Raw genomic sequence first — 15,919 nt, forward strand, 5'->3', positions numbered from 1 at the left:
AGTATGTAGCATTTATTTTGTTATTATTACTGTTAAACTTTTATTTCAGGTTCAGCAGTACATATGCAAGTTTGTTATATAGATAAATTGCATGTCACCGGGGTTGGTATACAGATTATTTTGTCACCCAGGTAATAAGCATATTACTGCTTAGGTAGTTTTTTATTCTCTCCCTCGTCCCACACTCCAGCCTCACGTGTACTCCAGTGTTTGCTGGTTCCTTCTTTATGTTCATGTGTTCTCAATGTTTAGTTCTCAAGTATAAGTGAGAACATGCAGTATTTGATTTTCTGTTTCTGTGTTAGTTTGCTTAGGATGATGACCTCCAGCTCCATCCATGTTGCTGCAAAGGACATGATCTCATTGTTTTTTTTATGGCTGCACAGTATTTCCTGATGTATATGTACCACATTTTGTATCCAGTCTACCGTTGATGGGCATTTAGGTTGATTCCATGTCTTTGCTATTGTGAATAATGATGTGGTGAATATACACATGAATGTGTCTTTATGGTAAAATGATTAATATTCCCAGTAATGGGATTGCTGGGTCAAGTGGTAATTCTAAGTTCTTTAAGAAGTTGCCCCACTGCTTTCCACAAAGGTTGAACTAATTTACATTCCCGTTAGCAGTGTATAAGCCTCCCCTTTTCTCTGCAACCTTGCCAGCATCTGTTATGTTTTTACTTTTTAGTTATAGCCATTCTAACTTGTGCGACATGGTATTTCATTGTGGTTTTGATTTGCATTTCTCTAATGATTAGTAATATTGAACATTTTTTCATATGCTTGTTTATCACATGTATCTCTTCTTTCTAAATGTGTTTGTTCATGTTCCTTGCCCACTTTTTTAATGGGGCTGTTTGTTTTATATTTGTTCATTTAAGTTCCTTATAGATTCTGGATGTTAGACCTTTATGGAATGCACAGTTTGCAAACTTTTCCTCCCATGCTGGTAGCCGTCTGTTTACTCCGTTGATAGTTTCTTTTGCTGTACAGAAGCTCTTCCATTTAATTAGGTCCCATTAATCAATTTTTGTCTTTGTTGCAATTGCTTTTTGCATATTTGTCCAGAAATATTTGTCAGGGCCTATGTCCAGAATTGTACAATATGGCATTTCCTAGGTTATCTTTCAGGGTTTTTATAATTTTAGGTTTTACAACTACATCTTTAATCAATCTTGAATTAGTTTTTGCATATGATGTAAGGCAGGGTTCCAGATTCAATCTTCTTCATATGGCTAGGCAGTTTTCCCAGACCATTTATTGAACAGGAAGTCCTTTCCTCATTACTTGTTTTTTGTTGACTTTGTTGAACATCAGATGGTTATCAGATGGTTGTAAGTGTGCAGCATTATTTCTGAGCTATCTATTCTGTTCCGTTGATCTATGTGTATGTTTTTGTACTAGTACCATGCTGTTTTGGTTACTGTAGACTTGCAGTAGAGTTTGAAGTCAGGTAACATGATACCTCCAGATTTTTTTCTTTTTGCTTGTATTTGCCTTGGCTATTCTGGCTCTTTTTTTGTTCCATGTGATTTTTTTTTTTTTTGAGGGTGGTTGGGGGTGTAGAGTCTCACTCTGTCACCCAGGCTGGAGAGCAGTGGCACAGTCATGGCCCACTGCAGCCTCAACCTCCCAGGCTCAAAGTGATCCTTCTGCCTCACTTCCTGAGTAGCTGGGACTAGAGGTGCACACCATCATGCCTGGATAAATTTTTTGATTTTTCATAGAGACAGGCTCTCACTATGTTACCCAGTCTAGTCTCGAACTCCTGAGCTCAAGTGATCCTTCCACCTCAGCATTCCAAAGTGTTGGGATTACAGGCTTGAGCCACTGCTCCTAGCCCATATGAATTTTAAAATAGTTTTTCTAATTCTGTAAAGAATTTCATTGGTAGTTTTTAGGAATAGCATTGCATCTCTAAATTTCTTTGAACTGTATGGCCATTTAAAGATATTGATTCTTCCTATCCATGTGCATGGAACATTTTTCCATTTGTTTGTGTCATTTCTAAGGGATAAAAAAAGAGAGAAGATCCAAATAAATACAATCAAAAATGACAAAAGGGACATTACCACCCACTCCACAGAAATACAAGAAAAAAAAATGCTCAGAGACTACTATAAACACTTTTATACACACAAGCTAGAAAACCTAGATGAAATGGATAAATTCCTGGAACATACAGCCAGAAAAAAATTGAGTTCCTGAGCAGACCAATAATGAGCTCCAAAATTAAATCAGTAATAAAAAGCCTGCCAACCAAAAACAGCCTAGGACCAGAAGGATTCACAGCTGAATTCTACCAGATATCTATAAAGGAGGGCCAGTATCATTCCTACTGAAACTGTTTTAAAAAATGGAAGACGAACTCCTCCCCAACTCATTCTATAAGACCAGCATTATCCTGACACTAAGACCTGGCAGAGTCACAAAAACAACAAAAAATCTTTAGACCAGTATCTATCATGAACATCGATGCAGTAATCTTCAACAAAAAACTAGCAAATTGAAACCAGCAGCACATCAAAAAGCAAATCCACCACTATCAAGTCAGCTTCTATCCCTGAAATGCAAGGTTGGTTCAACATATGAAAATTAATAAACGTGATTCCTCACATAAACAGAACTAAAAACAAAATCCACACAATTATCTCAATAGACGCAGAAAAGACTTTCAACAAAATTCAGCAGGCTTGCATGTTAAAAACTCTTAGCAAACAAGAAAATGAAAGAACATACTTCGAAATAATAAGAGTAATGATAATAATAATAATAATCTATGACCAATCTACAGCCAACATCATACTGATTGGAGCAAAATCTGGAAGCATTCCCCTTGAAAACTGGAACAAGACAAGGATGGCTTCTCTCACCACTGCTAGCTAGAGCACTCAAGCAAGAGAAAGAAATAAAAAACATCAAAATAAGAAGACAATAAGTCAAACTATCCCTGTTTGCAGACAACATGATTCTATAACTAAAAAACTCCATAGTCTCTGTCCAGTAGCTTCTTGATTTGATGCACTACTTCAGCAAAATTTCAGGATACAAAATCAATGTACAAAAATCAGTAGCATTCCTATATACCAACAACATCCAAGCTGAGAGTGAAATAAAAAATGCAGTCCCATTCACAATAGCTATAAAAAGAATCAAATACCTTGGAATACAGCTAACAAAGGAGGTAAAAAAATCTCCACAATGAGAACTACAAAACACTGTTCAAAGACATGAGTCCTTGTCATGAATACACAAAATAAATACTCTGTCTAGAATGACTGTAAAAAAATAAAGATCACCATAGCACATTACGGTAGTTTATCTTCAATGTGAAATCAGAAAATAGATAATTATTTATTTGGGAATCCCCTTACAAGGTTTACAGGAGGATAAATTAATTATTTAGTTTCATGCTGTTACGTTGTTTTACAACACATAATTGTCAAATAGACACTATTGTTTTCAGCAGAAATCATCCATCATTGTCCCCCCAGCTCTAACCAATAAATTTATTCTTTATAACTTAGATGCTAATTTACATTATTTCCCAATTTTCCCTGAATAATTCAAAATCATCATTGAAATCTAGAAGGATAATTAATTTTTAAACTATTGAAACAGCAACAGCAATTTAGAACAAGTTAGTTGCCACAGCAACTCTTGCCACTAGGGACTAGACTCCAAAATGACCCCATATGCCATCAAATAAATTGCATAAAGATATGAGCTCAAAATAAGTTGCTCTTAACCTTAAATGTGGGAACAATTTTGCATATCCATAATTGTCAATATGGCACCATTCAGGATACACTAGAATATCTGGGCAGAGAGCCAATCAGCCTTATGTTCAGTGATATGTGAGCCAGCTGGACATCTGACAGGTGCATTGTGGTGGTTAACTGCTGTCATCCACACTCTTTAACCCTCCAGTGACTCTGTTGTTCTGAGATGATTCCCAGGGGAATAGGCCATGACACAGCTGAGTAAAGCATAGCATGCATACCTTATAGTGATGAGGGCACCAGTAAGGCCCAAAGATAATATTTAAAAAAGTACTAATAATCCAACTCTGTAGGCTCTCATTCATGTTCACTTATGGGAGACGGCTATTCCCTAATTATCCCTTTAAATAGAGGTAACTAGAAGTTCATCCAAAGTTTTCCACTCTAGGAAATTAGAGAGTAGTACTGATGTGGATTTCATGCTGGATCAAGGTTACAGCATAGGCTCTATTCCTAAAAGTTTTCTTAAATTTTTAGGCCTTCTGAAGTCAAGTAAACTACTGTGCTGTATATCTTCTTGAGCTATCACTCCTCCCAGAGAGATTTTACTGGAAGATGCCCAAATGATTAGATTAGCCTTTTTCAAAAGTCAGTATGACTGTTAAAAGTCATATACCCACTGAGCCTCTAAAGGCAAAAATATTATTTAAAGTTCTTGAATAGACAATGACTTGAATATATTTTGTCTAATAGAAGGATTCATTTTCAACTCTAGATGCAAAAAAATTCCCTTTAAACAACATATTAACAGATTAGCAATATAATCCATTGGAGAGATTGTTGGGAAATACATATTTATATACTGCTGAGGAAAATATTTCTATATACAACATCTATGAAAAGTAATTTTGGAATATCTGAAAAAAACAGCAACCCTTCTTTTAAGGCTATCCAGGCAAAATTTTAAAGCGGCATATGCAAAAGGCTATATGTTTTTGTCCAATTTGTCCATAAAAGAGTAAATAATAAAAATGTTCATCTACAGGGGACTGGTTTAATAAACTATGGTATATCCGTGGAGGGAAGTAATATATATCTCTAAAAAGAATGAGAAATATTTTTCTAGATGATTATAAGTTAATTTTTAAAAAATATTTTAAAGGTGCCGACTAATGTTATTACTATGCTACCTTTTGTTTCTGAAAGGGGGTAACATGTATATATAAAATGATGTAAATATATATGCATCTGTGCATATATATAAGAAATATTCTTATTTTATAAATATAAGTAAAAACAAAAAAACTAGTGAAAAGTATTATTTACACCATAGAAACATCAGAAAAAGGGAAATTAATAAACAATACACTTCTCTGTATGTAATTTCTCTTATGGATTACAATTTAGAGCCTTCTAATTATTTTGCATAATTATAAAATAAAATTCAGCTTAAATTAATAAAACAATCCTAAAAAATAGTAAAAAATAAACAAACTAACTAAATTATATATCAATTTGATGACTTAACTATGCAAGAATAGTTTTGAATTACCTTAAAACATGGTAATTTGACTGTACGTTTTTTTCTTTTTAAAAGCTTTTAAAAATATTTCTTTATGTAAATTATAACTTTAAAAACACTGCACATTTATGACCTGCACAAGAATTACAAGGCATTGACAATAACCTAGGGAAAAAATAAACCACTTAGAAGTAGCAGCAACAGTGAAATTGAAGCTAATGATACACTGATGATTTCCCTAAGGCACAAGAGAATCTTGAAAGAAAGTGCAGTCACAAATGTCCACTGCGGCACTATTCTCAATAGCACAGATATAGAGTCAACCTAAATGCCCATCGATGACAAGTTGGATAAGGAAAATATGGTACATATACACCATGGAATCCTATGCAGCCATAAAAAAGAATGAGATCATGTCTTTTGCAGAAAAGTATATGGAACTGGAGGTTATTATCCTTAGCAAACTAACGCAGGAACATAAAGCCAAATATTTCATGTTCTCGCTTATAAGTGGGAGATAAATGATGAGAGCTCATGAGCACAAAGAAGAGAACAGGCCAGGCGCGATGGCTCACGCCTGTAATCCCAGCACTTTGGGAGGCCGAAGCGGGTGGATCACGAGGTCAGGAGATCGAGACCATCCTGGCTAACACGGTGAAACCACGTCTCTTCCAAAAAGAAATACAAAAAATTAGCTGGGCGTGATGGCGGGCACCTGTAGTCCCAGCTACTTGGGAGGCTGAGGCAGGAGAATGGCGTGAACCTGGGAGGCGGAGCTTGCAGTGAGCCGAGATCGCACCACTGCCCTCCAGCCTGGGTGACAAAGGGAGACTCCGTCTCAAAAAAAAAAAAAAAAAAAAGAAAAGAAAAGAAGAGAACAACAAACACTGGGCTCTACTTGCAAGTGGAGGGTGGGAGGAGGGTTAAGGGGCAGAAAAAAATCACTATTGGACAATAGGCCTAATATCCGGGTGATGAAATAATCTGTACAACAAATGCTGATAACAAAAGTTTACCTATATAGCAAAACTTCACATGTACCCCCGAAATCTAAAATAAAAGTTAAAAGAAAGAAAGGATAAAAAAGCGCAGACAGCCACTCAGGCTGTGTGACATCGACTGGTCTGGCCGATATGTTGGGGATTTTTCTCAGATGTTGTTATGTATGACTTGACTGTACATCTTTCCTGGGATATACCAAGGTTAAAAAAGAGCTGAAATAAAATATTAAACAGCATTTGTTGATCATGTTAATACTAATAATATCAGTACTATTATTTTGAAGATTTATATGTAGATAGACAAATAGGTAGAAAATAAGCAATTATATTAGCGTTCTTAAGAAAGAAGATTTTCAGAGTAAGAACTAAGAGTAAAAAAAAAAAGACAAAGAAATCTTTTACTGTTAATTTTTAATTTCAATTAGTGTACAAACTCTATGTGTGATTATTTTCTCTTATGCAATAAAATACATATTTTCTAACTGGTACACAGGAAAGATCTAAAAGTAATGGTAAATCCAGATAAAGAGAATTCAGATTGTGGTCTCTAAATACCACTTCATAGTCAAATAAACCAAATCTTCTTGGAGAAATGACAGGTTTTCCCTGTGATAAGAACCGTACAGTGTAAGCCTGGAAATATTTTTATACCAAATTGCAAAACAAAGAAACTATCAAAGGCTATAAAAATCCTATTGGAAGTTCACAGTAAGAAAGTAAAGGGGCTTTACTAGTTTAAAACAACATGATTTAAACATCAAATAATATAACCACAATGAACATCGCAAAAATGTTAAAAACCCATGAGTTCGTAATAATCTGAAAGATCTCATTGATCACCACTGAAGCTTGCTTAGGAAAAAATGCATAATTCTGGAAACTGATGCGTAAGAGTAGACACTGAAGAATTCATCATTCCTTTAGTGTGTGAATGTTTGTTTGTTTGTTTGTTTATTTATTTATTTGAGACAGAGTCTTGCTCTGTCGCCCAGGCTGGAGTGCAGTGGTGTGATCTTGGCTCACTGCAACCTCTGCCTCCCTGGTTCAAGTGATTCTCCTGCCTCAGCCTCCTGAGTAGCTGAGACTACAGGCACCTGACACCACGCCAGGCTAATTTTTTGTATTTTTAGTAGAGACGGGGTTTCACTGTGTTAGCCAGGATGGTCTCGATCTCCTGACCTCAAGATCTGCCCGCCTTGACCTCCAAAAATGCTGGGATTACAGGCATGATCCACAGCGCCTGGCTGTGAATGTATTTAATGGTAATCAAATAGTTAACGAAGAAAGCTTTTGTATGGAATAATAACAGCTGATATTCACAGCAAAACTAATAATGTTGGACCATCACCACTTTTTGGCCCTTAATAAGATAATGGGCTATTGCTAATGACCTACAATGACTGCTGAAACATTAAGTGAAAAGCTGATACAGAACTTTACATCTGAGGACTGCAAAAAGGAGAGATGACCAGACATCATTGTGCATCATAAGGTATTTCTAAAAAGTCAAAGTTGAATTTGATCAAGCTCTTCAATTTAATGCATTAATATAAAATAAAGGAAATAGAGGAATATGTTAAATGATATCATAGGGATGCAATTTAGCTCAAAAACTATATAAGACAAATGACATAATAATTATTCCTTGTTTAAAAGAAATACTTTTTCTTTTTTTTTCTTTTTTTTTTTCTTTTTTTTTAGAGACGGAATTTCACTCTTGTCGCCCAGACTGGCACAATCTCGGCTCACTGCAACATCTGCCTCCCAGGTTCAAGTGATTCTCCTGCCTCAGCCTCTCAAGTAGCTGAGATTACAGGTGCCTGCCACCATGCCCGGCTAATTTTTTGTATTTTTAGTAGAGACGAGGTTTTGCCATGTTGGGCAGGCTGGTCTCAAACTCTTGACCTCAGGTGATCCACACGCCTCAGCCTCCCAAAGTGGTGGGATTACAGGCATGAGCCACCGCGCTCAGCCTTAAAGAAAGGCTTTAAAATGAGGAGATTTTATAGATTAAAAGAGGCAAAGAGATATGCAAAACATATAAAATGTGTTTTTCTATACTGCTATAAAAGAACAAAGTATTTAAGAACCTTTATGAGACAATGGAGACTTGCCAACATGAAGATATATTAGGTACTATCAATAAATTTTCCTTTTTTTAAAAAAGGCATTTTTTGAGATGTATACTCATTTAAGGTTAAAATTTTATGCCATCTATATTTGCTTTCCAATAATGGAGCTGGTTGGAGAAGGAAACTTGGATGTAATACTAGGCACATCCATCACCATACTCCACCGAATGTGAAGGAAGGAGTCAGAAAGATTCAGGCACTTCAGAAAACTCATGAATAAAGTGCTCAAATTGGAAAGGCCGGAATTATTTAGCATTAAAGCCATTCACTGTGTATTTTTAAATTATTTTTCTGATATATAAATACCATATGATCATGGCGGAGGAGCAAAAGTTATTCAAGAAATCAATTGGTGTTTGACTCAATATTAAGGCAGATTTTGAGTAAGGACACAAGCAAATATTAAAACTAGTAATAAGATCAAAAAGTAAAAAATAAATAGATCTCACACAGCATGGAGTGAGATGATATGAGAAATTTATGAACTCAAATAAAATAAAATAGGAACAGAAGAGAGAAAGTTGTCTTAATTATAGTATAGGTTCCCTTTAGTTAGTAAAACATGGACAACTAAATCATTTTGCCTTTCAGTCTATTCTTTATATTTCATACACTTCTTCACATTGTATTACACATGCTGTCTTAGTTCATTTTCTGTCACTCATTACAGAATACCTAAAACTTGGTAATTTATAAAGAAAATAAATTAATTTTTTAGAGTTATATAGACCGGGAAGTCCAAAGTGAAGGGAGTGCCTCTGGTGAAGGCTTTGTTGTTGTTGAGGGCTTTCTGTGACATCCCAATATGATGCAGAAGATCACATAGTGAAGAGGCTGAGTGTGCTAACATCTAGCTCAGGTCTCTTTTTATCTTCTTACAAAGCCACAAGTTTCCCTCCCATGATAATCCATTAACCCTAAAATCCATGAATCCATGAATGGATTAATCTGTTCATGAGGGAAGAGCCCTCATGACCTAATCACCTTGTACGGGTCCCTTTCTCCATATTGCCACATTGGAGATTAAGTTTCAACATGAGTTCTGGAAGAAACAGTTAAACCATTGCACATTTCATGTAACTACACTTACTATTTTCACTATGAACTATGAATTATACCACTGTGAACAAATTTCGTCATTATTTTAGTAATAATTTCTAAAAAGAACAACAAAGTAGTTTAGAAAAAAACTGCATCTGTGTAAATGTCCTCTCTGCTTTGTGGTGAGAGAAGCAGAGATATGAGAAGCTGGATGTCTTAAGTCTTGTTACATGTAGGTACAGTGACAAGACATTTCACAGTATAGTGCTAGCCAGATTTGCTATAATTTAATTGCAAAGTACTAAGATTCTTTCAAAAGAGCATACTTAAAAAGCTTCTTACCAATTTTAAAGGGTTGGGTTTATATTTTGAACTAAATCTAACACTATTAGAGGTTAACATTGAAGCAGGCTTCATTCTTGAAAGTTCAATTAATTCCTAAGGATTGTCACACCTTAGAAATACAGCAGTGACTATAAGAACAAACTCTTCACTTTCTTTGCCCTATCCCCTGACACTTACAGACACTAAGATCCTCACAAGAGGTAATCTCAAAGTTAAAAAGAGATTCTCCTAGCTAAGTTTAGGTATAGGTTCTGGAGAAAGTTCAATTATTCTGTAGAAGAAATTGGGAGAGTTTTATTATTTTGTGCTAAATTTTGCTTTTACAAAAATATATAAAATGAATAAACCAAGAAATGAGTTTAAATTCAATAGGATTAACTACCTGAAACATTCAATTTGGTTACTGATATTAATTTTCTTCCTGATAATTTGTTGGCATAAATTGAAAAATACCTAAAGAATGACAAACCGGAAATATAACTGAAAGAAATCAGCTTAGGAACTATTAAAAATGCATAAACACTATTCTAAATATCTGATGCTTAAAATAGTAATTAATAAATTGCCCAGGCAAAACTTTGCAATAATCTTCAAAATCTGTCAAAACTCTTCAACAACAATATGTATCATAACAAATTTGAAAAAAGAGTATGTAGAGATGAGTTTTTAGTAGGTATATAAATACAAGTATGGGAACTATGCTATTTAGATGTTGTGATTTATTATTCTTGTTTTTAATTAATTTGCAGAGCTTTCTTTTCATTCACTTGAGTGTATTCTCTGACAAGAAATGACTGCTATACAGTCCACTATGATTTTCCTCACTACCAATTTTAAACAGTATAGTTGCTTTATTAATATTAATAAATATTAATTTATTTAGTATTAAATAATGAATATGACAATAGAGTATTTAGTTGACCTACATTTTATGACTGAAAGCAAACGTAATTACCACTCCAAAGATGCCCAGAAAGCTTCAAATCTAATCCCAGGTGTAAAAGGAAGAAGCAACTATAAAAACCTAAAGAAAAACCGGCAGAAGCATTTTAAATTCTTTTTTTCCTATAGAGTAATCATTCTGATTGCTTAAGTATTATTTTAACTGTAACATATATTTTTAACATATTGTTAATCAAAGTTCTTGAGAAAAGTAGAGGGAAAAATCTTACATATGACAGCTGCTCAACATTTGAAGATATCAATTATATTTGTCCCTCAGGCTTTTACAAGCTGAACATTCCAAGTTCCTTCAAGTGTTTCATATGTCACACTTACATATTCTCATGTCATTCTCTAGCCCTCTGAAAATATGACTAGAGCTGGACTCACGTTGCCAATGTGATCTGACTGGCATGTTTGGAACATCACTCCTCTATTTAACCTTGTCATTTTTAATGCATCCTATTCAGTTTTTTGTCACCTAATCCCTTAATAGCCATAGTGACTTCACTGAATTTGTGACCAACTGAATTCTTTAAAACTTTTCACAGTAGTTGTTCTTAGATGCTCTGCTCTGCATTTATGTACAATATTTTAATAAAATGGCAATTTTTATTTATTCCAAACAAGAATTTATTCAATAAACATCTACTGAATACACGCTATATTACCAGTACTATGTCAGGCACTGGAGAGGCAGAGGTAAACACATTGACACTCTCTCCCATTTTATTAATTGTTTTCAAACAGATAAAGCACAGAAAAAGACAAAAATTTTTTAAAAACCACAAAAATACATTTTGCTAGTATATTGCACATGTTGATAAACAAGCAAATGATGCTCTGAAAGAAATGTAATTGGTGAGACACCCAATTTGTTTATTTACTTTATATATAGTTTTTATTTCAATAGCTTTTGGGGTACAAGTGGTTTTTGATTACATGGATTAATTTTATAGTGGTGAAATATGAGATTTTAGTGCACCCATCACACAAGTAGTATACATTGTGACTCAACATGTAGTTTTTTTAATCCATCACCCCTTTCCACCCTCCCCCATTCTGAGTTTCCAATGTCCATTACACCACTCTGTATGTCCATGCATACCCATAGCTTAGCTTCCACTTCCAAGTGAGAACATACAGTATTTGGTTTTCCATTTTTGAGTTGCTTCACTTAGAATAATGATCTCCAACTCCATCCAAGTTGCTGGAGAAGACATTATTTCATTTTTTTTATGGCTGAGTAAAAGTCCACATTTTTTATCCCCTCATCTGATGTGCACTTAGTTTTGTTCCATTTCTTTGCTAACGTGAATTGTGCTGTGATAAACATACCCAGGTGTTTTTCTCATATAAGGACTTCTTTTGCTTTGGATAGATACCCAGTAGTAGTATTGCTAAATAGAATAGTAGATCTAATTTTAGTTCTTTGAGTTATCTCCATACTGTTTTCCATGGAAGTTGTACTAATTTACATTCCTACCAGGAATGTAGAAGGATTCCCTTTTCACCACATCCACACGACATCTGTTGTCTTCTGATATTTAATAATGGCCATTATTGCAGGGGTAAGGGGGTATTTTATTGTGGTTTTTATTGGCATTTCTCAGAAGATTAGCAATGTTTATCATTGTTTCGTATGTTTGTTGGCCATTTGTAAATATTCTCTTAAGAACTGTCTATTCATGTCATTTGTCCACTTTTTAATGTGATTTTTTTTTTCTGCTGATTTTTTTGAGCTCCTTGTGGATTCTGGATCCTTTGCAAATGTATAGTTTGCAAATACTTTCTCACATTCTGTGAATTGTCTGTTTACCCTGATGATTATTTCTTTTGCTGGAGACACCCAATTTAAATGTGATACTTAGAGAATCACATTTTTGCAATATTTAGTTACTAATTTACTTATCCTGACTTTAATATCCTAAATGATCTAACTCTTGTCTGTCTCTTCTGCCTTATCTAATGGCCCTTTTGCCTATCTAAGCTATAGCCCTACTGATAGTCCACCGGGTTCTCAAATTATCAAGCTCTTTACTTCATATATTTAGCTGCAATGTTATACTATTTACTTTAAAACATTTACCAAATGAGATCTACTTTTGTGATTGTGTCAGAATTAAAAACATTTATAAATTTATTGAAAATTTTCATATAAAGAAGAGAAGAAGTTTGTATTTCCTTGTCTTGAATCTGAGGGAGACTGTCTGCTTTGATCAATAAAATGTGGCAAAAGTGAATGCAAGTTTCCAGACATTAGCTTTAATAGACTACCTTGCACTACAGATCTTGAACACTCCCGTAGTCTTAAATGGCTATATTCAAGTACCTTGCTAGAGGGGAAATCCAAAAATTATGCCAAAAGAAAAAATGGGCTGGCTAAGGCAGTCCTTCCCCCCCGAGACACCAGCCTCTAGACTAGGTCAGCCAGAACTCTGTGTCATTGAGCAATTCCAGTCCACGCATGTGGCAGAAGATGATAGGCCAGCCAAGGACTGCCTCAATTTCCAATCCACATAACCATGAGGTTTTTTTAAATGGTTATTGTTTTAAGTCCCAAAAGTTAGGGCATTTGTAATTCAGTAACAGATACCCAGAGCAAAAGTGGAGGATGGAGCTTTCACTCAAGAGGAAATGTTATGTACCAAAGTTTAATACTAGGAAAGAGCTTGGCATTTTGAGAAGCACATGACCACCCATGCTATAGCTTACCTAGGGGAAAGGGCTGCTAGAGAAGGCAGAGGAGATAGGAAAGAGTTAGCTCATTTAGGTCATTAAGGTCAGGGTAAGTTGAATGTAATGTGTTCCAAGTGCTATGGGGAATAACCGTGCATACAGAAGAGCTTTCTAACTAGATACAGTTTGAGATAGAGGAAATTAAGAGTGACTATATGCAAACAGTGAGGAGACTATCATAGTAGTCCAGTAAAAAGTATGAGAGTGATGATAGCAACGGAAATGAAGGGAAATGTTTGTATTTGAGATATATTTTTGAGTTTAATAAACAAGACTTGCATTCACACATAAATAGGATGTGAGAGATGACAGAAAAGGAATCAATGATTACACTGAGCAGAATGATGCCACTTATTAGTTGGTAAAATTAGAATTAGAAAACATGTCCAAAAAAGAGTGAACTCAAGAGATCTATTTTGGATTTTACTGTGATTGTTGCATTCAGGTAGAATGTCTCACAGTGACATGGCAATAAAAGAGTGGTGTTCCTTGATTAATCTAGACAAAGGATTTATATTCGGTAAGATCTAGGCAAGAAATTTCTATTAGGAAGAAATGAAAAATCAACTGGAAGACAAATGTCCACAAATAATTTACATGTCCTAGGAAATGAGTATACAGAAAAAAGAGAAAGGGCCAAGAAACAAACTCCAAGGTATTTTGAAATTAAGAGTATAGACAGAGGAGGAGAATGTAGCAAAGTAAACTGAAAATTAGTGAACAGTGAAGTGGGAGCAAAATTAAATTGATGATATAAAAGGCAAGACTTGTATTTCCAAAAGAGAATTGCAAGAAGGTGAAATATCTGAAACAAAAATAGAAATGTGCTTATTGCATTTGTCAACATTAAAGATGGTAGTTTGATACCAATAAATAAATTGTAGAGAAGGTTGTAAAAGTCAGACACTAGTTAGAGGAAGATTAATTGGGTATTGAGTCATTTCACACAAGTGTAAATATCTCTTGGTTTTGAAGGGAAAAGGAGAAATGTCACAGTATTTAGATATGAGGCTGAGGATTTGTTTTTGTATCTTTTTAACAGGAGTGGGTAGTGGACATTTTCATGCTAAGTGTGGTCTTGCATTAGAAAATACAATATTGTTGAAGAATAGAAGTGAGATTCTTTGTGTAATAAAATTATCAAGATGGTAGAACAGTAGAATCTATAGCATACATAAAGTCATTGAACATAATATGATTTCTTCATTGAAATAAAATAAGATAAAATAACATAAAAGAAAAATAAAAGAAGTAGATGGTTATAAGCTTAGGGAATTTGATTGATTGTCTGATTGGCCAATTGCAGGTAGGCAGAAGAGAAGTTCATTTTGATGATTTCTAGTTTTTCAAGGAAGGGAAAGAGAAAATCAGCTGTCAAGATTGAGGATAGAAGAAAAATATAGAAGATTTAGTGTACACACATCAAAGGTGTCCATGTTCTTCACTGAGATTAGAATAACATTCTAATTAGGATTGACAATACCACTTAATGTCATTTTTTCAATGCTGATAAATCTTGTATGTAAGCTTTACCTCTATTTTTATATTATGTTTTCCTAAGCAAAGGTAATAATATGTCTTTATCAAAATCTTGATAGATACATTAAGAAACAGGCCAAGGTCAGAAAGGTGTGGTGACATTCCACAAGTTAACAACTTTATTGAGGTATAACTGAAATACAATAAACTGCACATATGTAAAGAGCACATTTTAAAAGTGTTGCCATATGTATATATCTTGTACACTATTATCGCTATCATCATGGCAAACGTACACACTATCCCAGAAAGCTTCCTCATGCTTCTCATATAATCCTCCTCTCCCGCTCCTCAACACAACACACATTACCAAGAAGTATTGGTATACATATACTTCCTATTTCCAAAGATTTGTTGGGTGTTAAATTTGTCAAATACATTTTTTTCCTGCATCATTTGATAAGATAATGAGTTTTTTCTACTTCAACAAGTTAATAAGGTGAGTTACATTGATTTATTCTTGAATACTGAATCAGTTTTGCTTTCCTGGAATAACATAGGTCATGGGTTATTTTTTGTATATAGTGCTGTTTTTTATCTGCTAATACTTTGTTGAGAATTTTTATGTCTCTCTTAATCCAGGATATTGATCTGAAATTGGTGCTTTTGTTTTTATGTAGTTTTGGGATTAATAAAATATTGTTCTCATAAAATGAATTGAAAAGTGTCCTTTTCTTGCTGTTTTCTGGAGGATATTGTATAGGAGTGATATTAATGCTTTCTTAAATATCTGGTAAAATTTTCCAGTAAAAATAAGTAGGCCTAGATATTTCTTTTATGGAATGTATTAAACTAAAAATTGAATTTAAAACATAGTTATAGGACTATTCTGATTATTTAATTCAACTTGGGAATAATTTGGTAGTTCAAACTTTTCATTGACTTTGTCCATTTAACATATCAAATTTGCATAGATTTGTTCATAGTGCCT

General features: G+C 34.3%; 1 long non-coding RNA gene across 1 annotated transcript in view; it reads right to left on the reverse strand.

Annotated features, from left to right (window-relative positions):
* Positions 1-10,998, reverse strand: part of LOC129059085 (uncharacterized) — a 112,191-nt gene extending 101,193 nt beyond the window's left edge. Inside the window, exon 1 of the long non-coding RNA XR_008524775.1 lies at positions 10,941-10,998. This is a non-coding gene — a long non-coding RNA (uncharacterized LOC129059085). The remainder of the gene's footprint in view (positions 1-10,940) is intronic.
* Between the last annotated feature and the right edge of the window lie 4,921 nt (positions 10,999-15,919).

Source organism: Pongo abelii, chromosome 3 (genome assembly GCF_028885655.2).
Source record: "Pongo abelii isolate AG06213 chromosome 3, NHGRI_mPonAbe1-v2.0_pri, whole genome shotgun sequence".
Classification (NCBI taxonomy): domain Eukaryota; kingdom Metazoa; phylum Chordata; class Mammalia; order Primates; family Hominidae; genus Pongo; species Pongo abelii.